The sequence below is a fragment of the Rattus rattus genome, chromosome 12, assembly GCF_011064425.1.
Source record: "Rattus rattus isolate New Zealand chromosome 12, Rrattus_CSIRO_v1, whole genome shotgun sequence".
Taxonomy (NCBI): Eukaryota; Metazoa; Chordata; class Mammalia; order Rodentia; family Muridae; genus Rattus; species Rattus rattus.
Genome location: NC_046165.1, coordinates 18713163 through 18732447, shown reverse-complemented (window position 1 = coordinate 18732447; position 19285 = coordinate 18713163). Strand labels below are relative to the sequence as shown.

Sequence of the window (19285 nt, the reverse complement as noted above, 5' to 3'; positions counted from 1 at the left end):
CAGGTTACCATGCCAGACATACAAGTCTCTAGCCACCACATACTCTCTTGAATTCAATTAAATCGCCACATGAAAGAACACACCACCAATAACCTCTGATCCAATTGATAAGATATAATTGCCCACCTAGACATACAAAGCTCTGTACACATCCATCCCTTAAGAATATTCATAACAACCTGTAAATGTGCAGAGAGGAATCTTAACATCTGCCTCCATGTTCTCCTGGCTGCCTCTCTCCCGCCTTGTTCCAGTCTCCTCCCCTCTCTAAAACTTTTCTCCCATCCATCCTTCCTTCTCTTCCAATGACAGGCCTCGTTCTATTTTGTACCTGCCTTCATCTGTATAATGACATCATCCTACAGAGATTCATCAAGATAACATTTCTTGGGTGTTTTTCTACCTACTCTCAAAAGTGAAAAGGGAAAAGTAAAAGGGGATTACTATTATTTCATGGGATGTTTACAAAACCACCATTCTTCAATCATAAAAGTTTGGGTGATGATGCCTGACTCTATGCAGTTGTACTGTCCTGGGTCACAGGAGTATGCTGAGCCCTCACATCCTCCCTGGATGAGTGGGCAACAAGCTTCATCTTGCCCATTGGCGATGACTCTATGCCTCCCTTCCAATCTTCACCTGAGACTTAACCTCCAGTGACTTGGTTTGCAGTGACCAGGTTTGACTATATCATTCATTGTCTTTATCACTTCAAAATACATTAAAGTATACATAATTATTCTAAGACATGGTTCATTTCATAAGATTCATTCTTACTCTTGTGAGATTCAACTAGACTTTATTCACTTGTCTATCCAAATAGCCGTTCTATTATTATTATTTTCTCTTAACCTGGTTAGGCAGCATTTCAGAAACTACTGTTCCATTCTAAACTTGTTCTAGACCAGTTTATCTTGGCCAGATAGCTTGGCTTGCCCTGTCAGGGATAATTATAGATCATTCATGGATACATAAAGAGAAATATATTCCTTATCCCAGTTTTGTTTGTGTAGTGTCTATTCATTTTTCAATTTATAATTATATTTTAATTTAAAAAATGCCTTTCATTCCTAACTAATTTCTAAGTTGTCCACTATCTGTATTCCATGATCTAGATGCTAATTTGGCACATGCTCCATAGCTCCTGTGGTAGCTCATGCTCCGTAGCATCCTGTGAGGGCACACGCTCCGTAGCTCCTGTGGTGGCACACGCCCCGTAGCTCCTGTGAGGGCACACGCCCCGTAGCTCCTGTGAGGGCACACGCCCCGTAGCTCCTGTGAGGGCAAACGCCCCGTAGCTCCTGTGAGGGCACACGCCCCGTAGCTCCTGTGAGGGCACACGCCCCGTAGCTCCTGTGAGGGCACACGCCCCGTAGCTCCTGTGAGGGCACACGCTCCGTAGCTCCTGTGAGGGCACACGCCCCGTGAGGGCACACGCCCCGTCTCCTGTGAGGGCACACGCTCCGTAGCTCCTGTGAGGGCACACGCTCCGTAGCTCCTGTGAGGGCACACGCTCCGTAGCTCCTGTGAGGGCACACGCTCCCGTAGCTCCTGTGAGGGCACACGCCCCGTAGCTCCTGTGAGGGCACACGCTCCGTAGCTCCTGTGAGGGCACACGCCCCGTAGCTCCTGTGAGGGCACATCCTCCGTAGCTCCTGTGAGGGCACACGCTCCGTAGCTCCTGTGAGGGCACACGCTCCGTAGCTCCTGTGGTGGCACACGCTCCGTAGCTCCTGTGAGGGCACACGCTCCGTAGCTCCTTTGAGGGCTCCTTTGAGGGCACACGCCCGTAGCTCCTTTGAGGGCACACTCCCGTAGCTCCTGTGGTGGCACACGCCCCTGTAGCTCCTGTGAGGCACACGCCCCGAGCTCCTGTGAGGGCACACGCCCTGTAGCTCCTGTGAGGGCACACGCCCGTAGCTCCTGTGAGGGCACACGCCCGTAGCTCCTGTGAGGGCACACGCCCCTGTAGCTCCTGTGGTGGCACACGCTCCGTAGCTCCTGTGAGGGCACACTGTGAGGGCACGTGCTCTGTAGCTCCTGTGAGGGCACACGCTCCATAGCTCCTGTGAGGGCACACGCCCCGTAGCTCCTGTGAGGGCACACGCTCCGTAGCTCCTGTGAGGGCACACGCCCCGTAGCTCCTGTGAGGGCACACGCCCCGTAGCTCCTGTGAGGGCACACGCCCCGTAGCTCCTGTGAGGGCACACGCCCCGTAGCTCCTGTGAGGGCACACGCCCCGTAGCTCCTGTGAGGGCACACCCCGTAGCTCCTGTGAGGGCACACGCCCCGTAGCTCCTGTGAGGGCACATCCTCCGTAGCTCCTGTGAGGGCACACCCTCCGTAGCTCCTGTGAGGGCACATCCTCCGTAGCTCCTGTGAGGGCACATCCTCCGTAGCTCCTGTGAGGGCACACGCTCCGTAGCTCCTGTGGTGGCACACGCCCCGTAGCTCCTGTGAGGGCACACGCCCCGTAGCTCCTGTGAGGGCACACGCCCCGTAGCTCCTGTGAGGGCACACGCCCCGTAGCTCCTGTGAGGGCACACGCCCCGTAGCTCCTGTGAGGGCACACCCTCCGTAGCTCCTGTGGTGGCACATGCTCTGTAGCATCCTGTGATGGCACATCTATAGTTCATAAATTTGAAACTTCACAGTATTGCAGAGGAAGGTCAATTCTGAATCATATTGAGGCTTTAAGAAAGATTGTAGTGAATAAGATATAAAGCCCATGAATTGTGTTGAGAGAAAATGAGGCTGGAAATCCAAGAAGGGAGCATATAATGATTACCTTTTGTGCACAGAAAGTTTAGATTTATACTTTAAAAATGGGGGTGTCCAGCCAGCTAACATGGTCTCTCCCATGACCTGGATTTTCTGCTCTGCTTGAGACAACTTATTTCATATTTTGCTCAGTAATATCACTGGATTTATTAGATATAGATTGCATCTGTAATTATGTAACCTTTTCATTGCCAGAACTGTTTATATATTTTTTTCTTCTCAAAACTATAGCCTATCAGACAGGATTGTTGAATGAACCAGCTGTTGCTTTTGTTTACTGTTATCACAATAATTATTATTAATAATAATAATTTTATTCCTTCTGGTTTTGTTCCTGCTAATATCATCATTGCTTCTTTCCCCATGTAGAGAAATTTTAGTTTGCATTTGAATTTTCATTCTTTTATCTTTGAATTAAATATCTAGCCCTTCTTACTTGATTCTGCTCTGTTCATTAAAAACATTCTGCAAAGAATAAAACTTGTGCAAAGAGTAAGACCTGAAACCACATAGGTATTTTAAGGACTAAACCAACTGTACTATTTATTAGGAAGGAGCACATATACACATACACACACACACACACACACACACACACACACACACTCAAGAAAAAGAGACCATCAATTTGAAAGATAGCAAAGGAAAATACATTGGAAGGATTGGAGGGAGAATAAGGTATGAAAAAATACTATGATTATATTTTAATCTTAAAAAAACCCTAAAATAAATTAAAAAATATTAATTTTAAAATAGATATTTTATAAATTTCTTACAATTTTGAGTTATGTTCATGTTTAAAAGGATCTTTTGCTTTTAATTTCTAATCAACTGTGTTCTGATATTAAATTCAATTAAAATTTAACTTTAGTTAAATGTTACTTTTGTGTTGTAACACTTTATTTGAATTATTACTTTGTTTTCTGTCCTATATGTTTTTTGAAGTACTTCTACATGAATGTTCTTTTGAATCAAAACTGCTTTTAAATTTTTAAAAAAAAATTTAAAAATTTAGTTTTATATTCCTTCTTTTTATTTATTTTGTTTGTAAACACTCCAGATTTTATTCCCCTCCTGGTCCACCCTCCAATTGTTCCATATCCCGTAACTTCTCCCTGTCCCCCCTGTCTCCACAAGGATATCCCCAGCCGCCACCCTCTAGACCTCTAAATTCCCTGGGGCCTCCAGTCTCTTGAGGGTTAGGTGCATCTTCGCTGACTGAACCCAGACCCAGCAGTCCTCTAATGCATATGTGTTGGGGGCAAACATAACAGGAACCAACAGTCATCTGACTTTAATATCTCTCAATATTAATGGACTCAACTCCCTTAAAAAAACATAAGCTAACAGACTAGATACACAAACTAGATCCAGCACTTTGCTGCATACAAGAAACACACCTCATTAACAAACTATCTCAGAATAAAAGGATGGAAAAAGCTCTACCAAGCAAATAGTACCAAGAAACAAACTGGAATTGCCATCGCAATATCCAACAAAATAGACTTTCAACCAAAAGTTATCAAGCGTCATAAGGAAGGACACTCCATTTTCATCAAAGGGAAAATCCAGCAAGAGAAAGTCTCAATTCTGAACATCTATGCCCCAAATGCAAGGGCACCTATATTCATAAAAGAAACTTTACTAAAGCTCAAAAGACACATTGAACCCCACACAATAATAGTGGGAGACTTCAACACCCCACTCTCACCAATGGACAGGTCATTGAAACAGAAACTAAACAGAGACACAGTGAAACTAATAATAGAGTTTATGAACCAATTGGATTTAATATATATACAGAACATTTCACCCTAAAACAAAAGAATACACCTTCTTTTCAGCACCTCATGGTTCCTTCTCCAAAATCAACCATATAATTGATAGCAAAACAGCCCTCAACCAATACAAAAAGATTGAAATAATCCCATGCACCCTATCAGACCCTCATGGTCAAAAGCTGGTCTTCAATAACAGCAAAAGCAACAGAAAACCCACATACATGTGGAAACTGAACAACTCTCTACTCGATGATAATTTGGTCAAGGATGAAATGAAAAAAATTTAAAAGATTTCCTGGAATTTAATGAAAATGTTAACACATCATACCCAAACATACAGGACACAATGAAAACAGTGCTAAGAAGAAAATTCATAGCAATTAGTGCACTGGTAATAAAACTGAAGAGATCTTACACTAGCAACTTATTAGCTCACCTGAGAGCTCTAGATCAAAAAGAAGCAAATTCACCCAAGAGGAGTAGAAGATAAGACATAATCAAACCCAGGACTGAAATGAACCAAATAGAAACAAAGCACAATCCAAAAAAATCAGCAAAACCAAAAGCTTGTTCTTTAAGAAAATCAACAAGATAGATAAACCTCTAGCCAAACTAAGTAAAGGGCCGAGAGGCAGTATACAAATTAACAAAATCAGAAATATAAAGGGAGACAAAAGAGCAGAAACAGAGGAAATTAAAAAAATTATCAGATCCTACTACAAAAGCCTATACTCAATGAAATTGGAAAATGTAAAGATAGATTGGATGGTTTTCTAGACAGATACCACATACAAAACTTAAATCAAGAGCAGGTAAACTTCCTAAACAGGCCCATATCCCGTATGGAACTAGAAGACGTCATTAAAAACCTCCCAACCAAAAAAAAAAAAAATGGATTTAGCTTAGAATTCTACCAGACCTTCAAGGAAGTCCTGATACAATATTCCTCAAACCATTCCATAAACTAGAAACAGAAGGAACACTACCTAATTCATTCTATGAAGCACAATTACTCTGATACCTAAACTACAGAAGGACCCTACCATAAAAGAGAACTTCAGACCAATCTCACTTATGAATATTGATGCAAAAATACTCAATAAAATTCTTGCAAACGAAATCCAAGAACACACCAAAGCCATCATTCACAACGATCAAGTAGGCTTTATCCCAGGGATGCAAGTTTGGTTCAATATATGAAAATCCATTAACGTAATCCACCACATAAACGAACTCGAAAAAGTCACATGATCATCTCCTTAGATGCAGACAAAGCATTTGACAAAATATCCCTTCATGTTAAAAGTATTGGAGAGATCAGGAATTCAAGGCCCATACCTAAACATAATAAAAGCAATTCATTGCAAACCAACAGCCAATATCAAATTAAATGGAGAGATACTTGAAGCAATCCCACTAAAATCTGGGACAAGCAAGGATGCCCACTCTCCCCTTATCTATTCAGTATAGTACACAAAGTGCTAGCAAGAACAATAAGACAACAAAAAGAGATCAAGGGGATACCAGTTGGCAGAGAAGAATTAAAGTATCATTATTTGCAGATGACATGATAGTATACATAAGTGACCCCAAAAATTCTACCAGAGAATTTCTGCAGCTGATAAACAACTTCAGCAAAGTGGCCAGATAGAAAACTAAGTCAATCATTAAATTTATTAAATCAAATAAATCATGAGCCTTTCTTTATTCAAACGAGAAACAGACAGAAAAAGTAGTGAAACAATCCCCTTTACAATAGTCACAGATAATATAAAATTTCTTGGGGTAATTCTAACCAAACAAGTGAAAGACTGTTATGATAAGAACCTCAAGTCTCTCGAGAAACGGAAGAAGATATCAGAAAATGGAGAAATCTCCCAGGCTTACGGATTGACAGAAGTAACATAGTAAAAATGGCCATCCTACCAAAGGTAATCTACAGATTCAAAGCAATCCCCATCAAAATTATCAGAGGGGATAAGGAAGCAAAGTTTAGAGCAGTGACTGAAGGAACGACCATTCAGAGCCTGCCCCATATGTGGCCCATATATATGCAGCCACCAAAACAAAATAAGGTTGATGAAGCAAAAAAATGCATGCTGAAAGGGACTGGATCTAGATCTCTCCTGAGAGACACATCCAGAGCATGTCCAATACAGAGGTCAATGCTAGCAGCAAACCAGTGAGTTCAGGACCCCCTTGCGGGGCATTAGAGGAAGGCTTGAGAGAGTTGAAGGAGTTTGCAAGCCCATTAGAACAACAATGCCAACCAACCAGAGCTTCCAGGGACTAAACCACTACCCAAAGACTGTACATGGACTGACCCAGGGCTCCAACTGCATATGTAGCAGAGAATAGCCTTGTTGGGGCACTAGTGGAAGGGTAAGCCCTTGGTCCTGCCAAGGTTGGAACCCCAGTGCAGGAGAATATGGGGGTCAGGAGGCAGTAAGGGGGATGTGTGTGGGGAATATCCATATGGGGGAGGGGGAGGGGATGGGAGCTTGTGGACAGGAAACCCAGAAAGGGAATAATATTTGAAATGTAAGTAGCCCACACCCGCGGATCCCGGCCCGCAGCAGCTCTCTGCTCCCAGAACCCGTGGGAGAGATACCTTACCGCCTGGTCAGGTGGGCACTCCTGAGGCTGCAGAGCAGAAGAGACCACCAACACTGCCCACCCCTGCCCACATCCCTGGCCCAAGAGGAAACTGTATAAGGCCTCTGGGCTCCCGTGGGAGAGGGCCCAGGTGAGGCAGGAGCCCTGCCTGAGACACCGCCGGAACCTGAAGGAAACAGACCGGATAAACAGTTCTCTGCACCCAAATCCCGTGGGAGGGAGAGCTAAACCTTCAGAGAGGCAGACACGCCTGCGAAACCAGAAGAGACTGCTCTCTACACACATTGCTGATTCCAGAGGAAAACACCGGAGGCCATCTGGAACCCTGGTGCACGGAGGCTCCCGGAAGAGGCGGCGCAGATCTTCCTGGTCGCTGCCACCGCGGAGAGCCCGTGGGCAGAACCCTGTGAGCGAACTTGAGCCTCGGGACCAAAGAGGAAAACACCAGAGGCCATCTGGAACCCTGGTGCACGGAGGCTCCCGGAAGAGGCAGCGCAGATCTTCCCGGTTGCTGCCACCTCAGAGAGCCCGTGGGCAGCACCCCGAGAACGAACTTGAGCCTCGGGACCACAGGTAAGACCAACTTTTCTGCTGCAAGTGACCTGCCTGGTGAACTCAAGACACAGGCCCACAGGAACAGCTGAAGACCTGTAGAGGGACAAAACTACACACACAAAAGCAGAACACTCTGTCCCCATAACTGGCTGAAAGAAAACAGTAAAACAGGTCTACAGCACTCCTGACACACAGGCTTATAGGACAGTCTAGCCACTGTCAGAATTAGCAGAACAAAGTAACACTAGAGATAATCTGATGGCGAGAGGCAAGCGCAGGAACACAAGCAACAGAAACCAAGACTACATGGCATCATCGGAGCCCAATTCTCCCACCAAAACAAACATGGAATATCCAAACACACCAGAAAAGCAAGATCTAGTTTCAAAATCAGATTTGATCATGATGCTGGAGGACTTCAAGAAAGACGTGAAGAACTCCTTAGAGAACAAGTAGAAGAAGCCTACAGAGAGGAATCGTCCAAAAATCCCTGAAAGAATTCCAGGAAAACACAAACAAACAGTTGAAGGAATTAAAAATGGAAATAGAAGCAATCAAGAAAGAACACATGGAAATAACCCTGGATATAGAAAACCAAAAGAAGAGACAAGGAGCTGTAGATACAAGCTTCACCAACAGAATACAAGAGATGGAAGAGAGAATCTCAGGAGCAGAAGATTCCATAGAAATCATTGACTCAACTGTCAAAGATAATGTAAAAAGCGGAAAAAGCTACTGGTCCAAAACATACAGGAAATCCAGGACTCAATGAGAAGATCAAACCTAAGGATAATAGGTATAGAAGAGAGTGAAGACTCCCAGCTCAAAAGGACCAGTACATATCTTCAACAAAATCATAGAAGAAAACTTCCCTAACCTAAAAAAAAGAGATACCCATAGGCATACAAGAAGCCTACAGAACTCCAAATAGATTGGACCAGAAAAGAAACACCTCCCGTCACATAATAGTCAAAACACTAAACGCTCAAAATAAAGAAAGAATATTAAAAGCAGTAAGGGAAAAAGGTCAAGTAACATATAAAGGCAGACCTATCAGAATCACACCAGACTTCTCGCCAGAAACTATGAAGGCCAGAAGATCCTGGACTGATGTCATACAGACCCTAAGAGAACACAAATGCCAGCCCAGGCTACTGTATCCTGCAAAACTCTCAATTAACATAGATGGAGAAACCAAGATATTCCATGACAAAACCAAATTTACACAATATCTTTCTACAAATCCAGCACTACAAAGGATAATAAATGGTAAAGCCCAACATAAGGAGGCAAGCTATACCCAAGAAGAGGTAAGAAACTAATCGTCTTGGCAACAAAACAAAGAGAAGAAAAGCACACAAACACAACCTCACATCCAAATATGAATATAACAGGAAGCAATAATCACTATTCCTTAATATCTCTCAACATCAATGGCCTCAACTCCCCAATAAAAAGACATAGATTAACAAACTGGATACGCAACGAGGACCCTGCATTCTGCTGCCTACAGGAAACACACCTCAGAGACAAAGACAGACACTACCTCAGAGTGAAAGGCTGGGAAACAACTTTCCAAGCAAATGGTCAGAAGAAGCAAGCTGGAGTAGCCATTCTAATATCAAATAAAATCAATTTCCAACTAAAAGTCATCAAAAAAGATAAGGAAGGACACTTTATATTCATCAAAGAAAAATCCATCAAGATGAACTCTCAATCCTAAATATCTATGCCCCAAATACAAGGGCACCTACATACGTAAAAAGAAACCTTACTAAAGCTCAAAACACACATTGCACCTCACACAATAATAGTAGGAGATTTCAACACCCCCCCTCTCATCAATGGACAGATCATGGAAACAGAAATTAAACAGAGGCGTAGACAGACTAAGAGAAGTCATGAGCCAAATGGACTTAACGGATATTTATAGAACGTTCTACCCTAAAAGCAAAAAGGATATACCTTCTTCTCAGCTCCTCATGGTACTTTCTCCAAAATTGACCATATAATTGGTCAAAAACAGGCCTCAACAGATACAGAAAGATAGAAATAATCCCATCGTGCTATCGGACCACCACGGCCTAAAGCTGGTCTTCAATAACAATAAGGGAAGAATGCCCACACATACGTGGAAACTGAACAATGCTCTACTCAATGATAACCTGGTCAAGGAAGAAATAAAGAAAGAAATTAAAAACTTTTTAGAATTTAATGAAAATGAAGGTACAACATACCCAAACTTATGGGACACAATGAAAGCTGTGCTAAGAGGAAAACTCATAGCGCTGAGTGCCTGCAGAAAGAAACAGGAAAGAGCATATGTCAGCAGGCGTGCCTGCAGAAAGAAACAGGAAAGAGCATATGTCAGCAGCTTGACAGCACACCTAAAAGCTCTAGAACAAAAAGAAGCAAATACACCCAGGAGGAGTAGAAGGCAGGAAATAATCAAACTCAGAGCTGAAATCAACCAAGTAGAAACAAAAAGGACCATAGAAAGAATCAACAGAACCAAAAGTTGGTTCTTTGAGAAAATCAACAAGATAAATAAACCCCTAGCCAGACTAACGAGAGGACACAGAGAGTGTGTCCAAATTAACAAAATCAGAAATGAAAAGGGAGACATAACTACAGATTCAGAGGAAATTCAAAAAATCATTAGATCTTACTATAAAAGCCTATATTCAACAAAACTTGAAAATCTACAGGAAATGGACAATTTCCTAGACAGATACCAGGTACCGAAGTTAAATCAGGAACAGATAAACCAGTTAAACAACCCCATAACTCCTAAGGAAATAGAAGCAGTCATTAAAGGTCTCCCAACCAAAAAGAGCCCAGGTCCAGACGGGTTTAGTGCAGAATTCTATCAGACCTTCATAGAAGACCTCATACCAATATTATCCAAACTATTCCACAAAATTGAAACAAATGGAGCACTACCAAATTCCTTCTATGAAGCCACAATTACTCTTATACCTAAACCACACAAAGACCCAACAAAGAAAGAGAACTTCAGACCAATTTCCCTTATGAACATCGAGGCAAAAATACTCAACAAAATTCTGGCAAACCGAATCCAAGAGCACATCAAAACAATCATCCACCATGATCAAGTAGGCTTCATCCCAGGCATGCAGGGATGGTTTAATATCTGGAAAACCATCAATGTGATACATTATATAAACAAACTGAAAGAACAAAACCACATGATCATTTCATTAGATGCTGAGAAAGCATTTGACAAAATTCAACACCCCTTCATGATAAAAGTCCTGGAAAGAATAGGAATACAAGGCCCATACCTAAACATAGTAAAAGCCATATACAGCAAACCAGTTGCTAACATTAAACTAAATGGAGAGAAACTTGAAGCAATCCCACTAAAATCAGGGACTAGACAAGGCTGCCCACTCTCTCCCTACTTATTCAATATAGTTCTTGAAGTTCTAGCCAGAGCAATCAGACAACAAAAGGAGATCAAGGGGATACAGATCGGAAAAGAAGAGGTCAAAATATCACTATTTGCAGATGATATGATAGTATATTTAAGTGATGCCAAAAGTTCCACCAGAGAACTACTAAAGCTGATAAACAACTTCAGCAAAGTGGCTGGGTATAAAATTAACTCAAATAAATCAGTAGCCTTCCTCTACACAAAAGAGAAACAAGCCGAGAAAGAAATTAGGGAAACGACACCCTTCATAATAGACCCAAATAATATAAAATACCTCGGTGTGACTTTAACCAAGCAAGTAAAAAAGATCTGTACAATAAGAACTTCAAGACACTGAAGAAAGAAATTGAAGAAGACCTCAGAAGGTGGAAAGATCTCCCATGCTCATGGATTGGCAGGATTAATATAGTAAAAATGGCCATTTTACCAAACGCTATCTACAGATTCAATGCAATCCCCATCAAAATACCAATCCAATTCTTCAAAGAGTTAGACAGAACAATTTGCAAATTCATCTGGAATAACAAAAACCCAGGATAGCTAAAACTATCCTCAACAATAAAAGGACTTCAGGGGGAATCACTATCCCTGAACTCAAGCAGTATTACAGAGCAATAGTGATAAAAACTGCATGGTATTGGTACAGAGACAGACAGATAGACCAATGGAACAGAATTGAAGACCCAGAAATGAATCCACACACCTATGGTCACTTGATTTTTGACAAAGGAGCCAAATCCATCCAATGGAAAAAAGATAGCATTTTCAGCAAATGGTGCTGGTTCAACTGGAGGTCAACATGTAGAAGAATGCAGATCGATCCATGCTTATCACCCTGTACAAAGCTTAAGTCCAAGTGGATCAAGGACCTCCACATCAAACCAGACACACTCAAACTAATAGAAGAAAAACTAGGGAAGCATCTGGAACACATGGGCACTGGAAAAAATTTCCTGAACAAAACACCAATGGCTTATGCTCTAAGAACAAGAATCGACAAATGGGATCTCATAAAACTGCAAAGCTTCTGTAAGGCAAAGGACACTGTGGTTAGGACAAAACGGCAACCAACAGATTGGGAAAAGATCTTTACCAATCCTACAACAGATAGAGGGCTTATATCCAAAATATACAAAGAACTGAAGAAGTTAGACAGCAAGGAGACAAATAACCCTATTAAAAAATGGGGTTCAGAGTTAAACAGAGAATTCACAGCTGAGGAATGCGAATGGCTGAGAAACACCTAAAAGAAATGTTCAACATCGTTAGTCATAAGGAAATGCAAATCAAAACAACCCTGAGATTTCACCTCACACCAGTGAGAATGGCTAAGATCAAAACTCAGGTGACAGCAAATGCTGGCGAGGATGTGGAGAAAGGGAACACTCCTCCATTGTTGGTGGGGTTGCAGACTGCTACAACCATTCTGGAAATCAGTCTGGAGGTTCCTCAGAAAATTGGACATTGAACTGCCTGAGGATCCAGCTATACCTCTCTTGGGCATATACCCAAAAGATGCCCCAACATATAAAAAAGACACGTGCTCCACTATGTTCATCGCAGCCTTATTTATAATAGCCAGAAGCTGGAAAGAACCCAGATGCCCTTCAACAGAGGAATGGATACAAAAATGTGGTACATCTACACAATGGAATATTACTCAGCTATCAAAAACAATGACTTTATGAAATTAAGTGAGGCAAATGGTTGGAACTGGAAAATATCATCCTGAGTGAGCTAACCCAATCACAGAAAGACATACATGGTATGTACTCATTGATAAGTGGCTATTAGCCCAAATGCTTGAGTTACCCTAGATGCCTAGAACAAATGAAACTCAAGACGGATGATCAAAATGTGAGTGCAGATCGCTCATGAGAGACACAGCCAGAATACAGCAAATACAGAGGCGTATGCCAGCAGGAAACCACTGAACTGAGAGCGGGACCCCTGTTGAAGGAATCAGAGAAAAGAACTGGAAGAGCTTGAAGGAGCTCGAGACCCCATATGTACAGCAATGCCAACCAACCAGAGCTTCAGGGACTAAGCCACTACCCAAAGACTATACATGGACTGACCCTGGACTCTGACCTCGTTAGGTTGCAATGAATATCCTAGTAAGAGCACCAGTGGAAGGGGAAGCCCTGGGTCCTGCTAAGACTGAACCCCTAGTGAACTAGACTGTTGGGAGAGGGCAGCAATGGGGGAGGGTTGGAAGGGAACACCCATAAGGAAGGGGGGGGGGGGGGATGTTTGCCCGGAAACCGGGAAAGGGAATAACACTCGAAATGTATATAAGAAATACTCAAGTTAATAATAATAATAAAAAAAAGAAATGTAAGTAAAGATATCTAATAAAAAATGTAAAAATATTCAAACAATTCTTCAAAGACATGAAAATAGCAATTTTCAAATTCATCTGGAATGGCAAAAAAACCAGAATAGCAAAAACAATTCTTAACAATAAAAGAATAGCTAGGGGAATCACCATCCCTGACCTCAAGCTCTACTACAGAGCAATAGTGATAAAAACTACATGGTATTGGTACAGTGACAGACAGATCGATCAATGGAATAGAATTGAAGACCTAGAGATAAAACCACACAATTAGCACACTTGATCTGTGACGAAGAAGCCAGAAATATACAATACAACAAAGAAAACATCTTCAATAAATGGTGCTGGTCTAACTGGATGTTTGTAGAAAAGTGAAAATAGACCCATATTCGTCACCATGCACAAAGCTCAAGTTGAAGTGGATCAAGGACCTTAACACAAAATTAGATACTCTGAATCTAGTAGAAGAGAAAGTGGGGAAGAGCCTTGAACTCATTGGTACAGGCATAAATTTCCTAAACAGAACTCTAATCGCTCAGACTGTATGATCAAGAATTGATAAATGGGACCTCATGAAACTGGAAAGCTTCTGTAAGGCAAAGGACATAGTCAATAAGAGAAATCAACATCCTACAGATTGGGAAAAATTTTTCGCTAACCCCACATCTGATAGAGGGCTAATTTCCAACATATATAATCAACTCAAGAGACTTACCACAAAAAAAAAAAAATCCCAAACCCAAACAATCCAATCAAATGATGGAGTGTAGAACTAAAACTGAGAATTCACAATAGAGGAATCTCCAATGGCTGAGAAGCACTTAATGAGATGTTCCAAGTCCTTAGTAATCAGAGAAATGCACATCAACATGACACTGAGATTCTACCTCATGTAATTCAGAATGGCTAAGACCAAAATCTCAGGTGACAGCACATGTTGGCAAGGATGTGGAGAAAGAGGAACACTCCTCCATTGCTGGTGAGATATTGTAAACTGGTATAACCACTCTGGAAATCAATTTGGAGGTTTCTCAGAAAGTTGGAAATAGACCTACCTAAAAATCCAGAAATACCACTCATGGAAATCAACTCCAAAGATGGCCCACCACCCCATGGAGGCTCGTGTTCCACTGTGTTCACATCAGCCTTACTTGTGATAGCCAGAAGCTGGAAACAACCCAGATGTCCCACAACAGAAGAATGGATACAGAAAATGTGGTTCCTTTACACAATCGAATACTACTCAGCTATTAAGAATGATGACATCCTGAATTTTGTAGGCAAATGGATGTAACTAGAAAATGTCATTCTGAGTGAGGTAACTCAGACCCCAAAGGGCATGCATTTATCACTAATAAGTGGATATTTGTCAAAAAATAAAAGTACAGTATACTCAAGATACAGTTCACAGAACTCAAAAAGGTCAAGAAGCTGAAGGGCCCAAATGATGACACCTCAGTTCCACTTGGGAGGGTGAAGAAAACAGCCACAAGAGGGGAGGGAGGAGGGGACGGGGAGGGAAAGGCGATGGGAGTGGGGGAGAGGGGAACATGATCTGGTATTGGTTGGGGGGAAATATTGAAACCCTGAGGGCCAGCAGAAAGAATTGAAACAAGCGACCTAGGGAGGAAGGAGGTTGGGAAGTTCCTTCTAGAGACCTGGGAAGTGAGAGACTCTCAGGACTCAGGGGACCCTAGTTGAAAGGCCTTATAGTGGGAAGAGGGAACTTATTGAATCCACCTTCAGAAAGGTGGGCATCAAGACAGGGAATAGAATTGAAGACAGGGCATCAAGTGAGGGATGGGGTTGCTATCCTACAGCCAAAGCTCTGACCCATAGTCCTTCCTGTTTGAAAGAAATCCAGGGATGGGAATGGAGAAGAGCCTGAGGACAACAAGGTCCAGTGACAGTATCAAAGGGGGATCCAGCTCAAGGGGAGGTCCCAAGACCTGAAACCATTACTGAAGGTATGGGGCATTCACTAAAGGGACCTACCATGACTGGTCTTCAAAAAACCCAACATGCAGCTGAAAGAGTCAGATGCAGATATGTGCACCCAATCGAGGAATAGAAGCTGCTAACCACTCTGATTGAATTAGGAGAAAGCTGGGAGAAGCTAAGGAGTAAGGCAACCTGTAGGAGGACCAGCAGCAGTCTCTCTTAACCTGGACCCCTGAGATCTCTCAGACACTGGATCGCCAACCAGAAAGCATATACCAGCTGAGATGAGGCCAACACAAATAAAGCAGGGGACGCCCTGATCTGGGTTCACTCAGAGAAGATGCCCCTAATTCTCAAGAGACTGGGCCCCAGGAAGTTTAGAGGTCTGGTGGGGTGGGTGGGGTGGGTGGGGTGGGGACATCCTTGTGAAGACTGGGGGTGGGTGAGGAGGTATGGGATGCGGAACCCTGGAGGGGACTGGGAGGGGTAAAATCTGGAGTGCAAAAATAAATAAGTAAATAAATAAATGATAAATAAAAATGATATCATAGGTGCTACCCCACAAAGAACCTTCAAAGAATGGTACTGAAGCTTGCATCCTGTAATAACTTTCTTAAACATGGAGAAGTAATGATTAGAAGATATCATTTAGTTGTACAATTCTGGTTTTCTTGTCCCCTGTGTTGGATGGTTCCAAGTGTTTGTTAATAGTATGGATTTGTTATTAAGCTGTCATGAAATAAGATTGGAGAATTACAATACCTTGAGCAGTAAAAGATAAACCTCTCTCACCATTATCTCTGTTATTATAGTATATTTTGTGCGACAAATGAATAAGACTTAATTTTCTACTGAGCAAGGATTGTCAGCATGTACCAAATTCAACAAGGCAAAGAGGAGCACAGTATGTATGGTCTGGGCTGCTTAATGGAATATGCCTTTTAGTGAAAGAATCCTTAAGCAAGGTCCTTGACTTGTTAGTGTATACTCTTAAAAGCTTGGAGCCAGCGTTTCTGTTGGGAGCAGGCTACATCTGTGTATTTCGAAGGTCAGAGTAAATGGAAGCTCCAGAGGAAACATACTCCTACGCTTGAATAGTTTTTTCCTAGTCGAACATCTGTTCTTGTCTTTAGAATCAGTGTTAATATCACAGGAAGTGAGAGCTAGTTCCTAGACTGGCGTGTTGCCCAACACCACATCCCGAGGTGCTGTAAGAGAGAGAACAGCTGAGAAGGTACCAGCACCTGCTGCTTGGAGCTTGTGTGTATGATGTTCATAATTCAAGGTAGGAAACTGTAGATGTAAAAGACTTGCATTTCCAGTGGATTCTTTAGAAAAGCCTTAGAAGCAGAGATCTTATGAAGATAAAAAGTAAGAAATTGCATCGTAATGTTAAGGGAAATATATATATTTGCAAGTGCTCACCAAATCTGTGAACAAGACTTTGCCTTAAATATTTATAATATTTGACTTTTCTAAAACAGTCATCATGGAATATTTAAGGTGTATATGCTTCAGGACCTCAGTGAACACAAAACTCTGAGATGACTCATCTCACATAAAATTACATATTATTTTTTACAGGCAATGTCATACTTCATGGGCTTGTCATTCCCTCATTGGTTCACTAGTTCCATGGTGGGAAAGGACCAAGCCACCCACAATAATGTCATTAATAGGGATATGGATCAGTTTCATAACAAAGCCAGTGAATCCTATGATAGCAAATCCTGTCGCTGTGATCATGACCTTCTTCTGGAATTCTTTTCTATCAGGTTTGGTGCACCTTTTAACCAGGTGAATTGAGTTCTTTGCAAACTGCCAACTTGGCTCAACAAACTACATTACCTGATCCATGTCCGTGACATGGCAGTTTGAGAGGGTAGAGACATGTAGCATAGGCCATAATATTTTCATTTAGCCTTTTGTATCATAAATCATCTTTAGTTCACTTAAGAACTTAAGATACCTAACACAATGTAAATGCTCTTCATATAGTTTCTCTCCCTCCCTCCCTCCCTCCCTCCCTCTTCCTCCCTCCCTCCCTCTTCCTCCCTCTGTCTCTGTCTCTGTCTCTGTCTCTCTCTCTGTCTCTGTCTCTCTCTCTGTCTCTGTCTCTCTCTGTCTCTCTGTCTCTCTGTCTCTCTGTCTCTCTCTCTCTGTCTCTCTCTCTCTGTCTCTCTCTCTCTCTCTCTCTCTCTCACACACACACACATGCTGCTGTCATTGACCAAGTTTTCTCTAAACTTTTTGTCTTAAAACCATCTAATGGCTTCTTGATACCCAATAATGTTGCAGAAAATGGAAAAACTGCACTTTGAGGTTAACCATATTCCTGCAATCTACACAACTCCCTGAGACTACTGTATTCCAAGAACTCTGAGAAATCTGGGGAATGAGTAAAACTGACTCCTCACCCTCAAATGTCTTACAAATCATTGACTCAGAGGGGAGATATCTCAGTTACTGTGGGACATCACATAAGCATGTTTGTAGAGGAGTACACTAAAGATGGAAATGACTCAAGGCCAACCATGATTTGTTGATGTATAAGATCCCTACAGTATCTTCTAGAGTTGGTGAAAGGGCTACATTCTACTTCCAGATTGAATGGCATGCTTCCAAGATAGGTGTGTGTACCTATTACTACATGTGTCGTCTGACATTTTACTTACTTTACTTTTAATTTATTTTAATTCTTTACTTATGTGGTAGCTCCAATAAACTGATGGATCACTACAACAAAGAGAAAGTCTATATTTCTAGAATATCGCTGTAATTGAAGACTCAGTACAGTTCCCTACATACAGAAGGTGCTCACTACCTGAGTGTGAGTACATGATTTCATTTCTACCAACTTGGCTTGAACTGGGATGTTGTGCAGATAACTTGAGAGGCTGAACTACATACCCTTTCCTTATAGTTAAAAAATTTCCAGAGGCACTCACTTTTTAACTGCTCATATTTTAAGAAAAACATCTATAGTCTGTCTTTTTTCCCCCCATCTTTATTAACTTGAGTATTTCTTATTTACATTTCGATTGTTATTCCCCTTCCCGGTTTCCTGGCCAACGTCCCCCTAACCGCTCACCCTCCTCTTCTATATGGATGTTCCCCTCCCCATCCTCCCCCCCATTACCACCCTTCCCCCAACAATCACATTCAGTGGGGGTTCAGTCTTGGCAGGACCAAGGGCTTCCCCTTCCACTGGTGCTCTTACTAGGCTATTCATTGCTACCTATGAGGTTAGAGTCCAGGGTCAGTCCATGTATAGTCTTTGGATAGTGGCTTAGTCCCTGGAAGCTCTGGTTGGTTGTTCATATGGGGTCTTGAGCCTCTTCAAGCTCTTCCAGTCCTTTCTCTGATTCCTTCAACGGGGGTCCCGTTCTCAGTTCAGTGGTTTGCTGCTGGCATTCGCCTATGTATTTGCTGTACTCTGGGTGTGTCTCTCAGGATCGATCTACATCCGGCTCCTGTCGGTCTGCACTTCTTTGCTTCATCCATCTTGTCTAATTGGGTGGCTGTATATATATGGACCACATGTGGGGCAGGCCCTGAATGGATGTTTATAGTCTGTCTTTATTACCATTCAAGTATATTAGCTATTTCCACCTACCATACTTGACTTGAAAAAAAAATAGTGATTTCTTCTACACACACACACACACACACACACACACACGAGTTTCATGCCTTGAATGTGACCCTTTTTGCATTGGCCCATCTGTTTGTATAAACACATATTTGCTAAATGAGAAATTGGCATTACTTGATCTATTTATATCATACTATTCTTTATGATCTGCTATTTTTTGA

At 42.1% G+C, this 19285-nt stretch overlaps 1 pseudogene; it reads right to left on the bottom strand.

Annotated features, from left to right (window-relative positions):
- Positions 1-17077: 17077 nt before the first annotated feature.
- On the bottom strand, positions 17078-17326 carry LOC116913887 (annotated as a pseudogene).
- Between the last annotated feature and the right edge of the window lie 1959 nt (positions 17327-19285).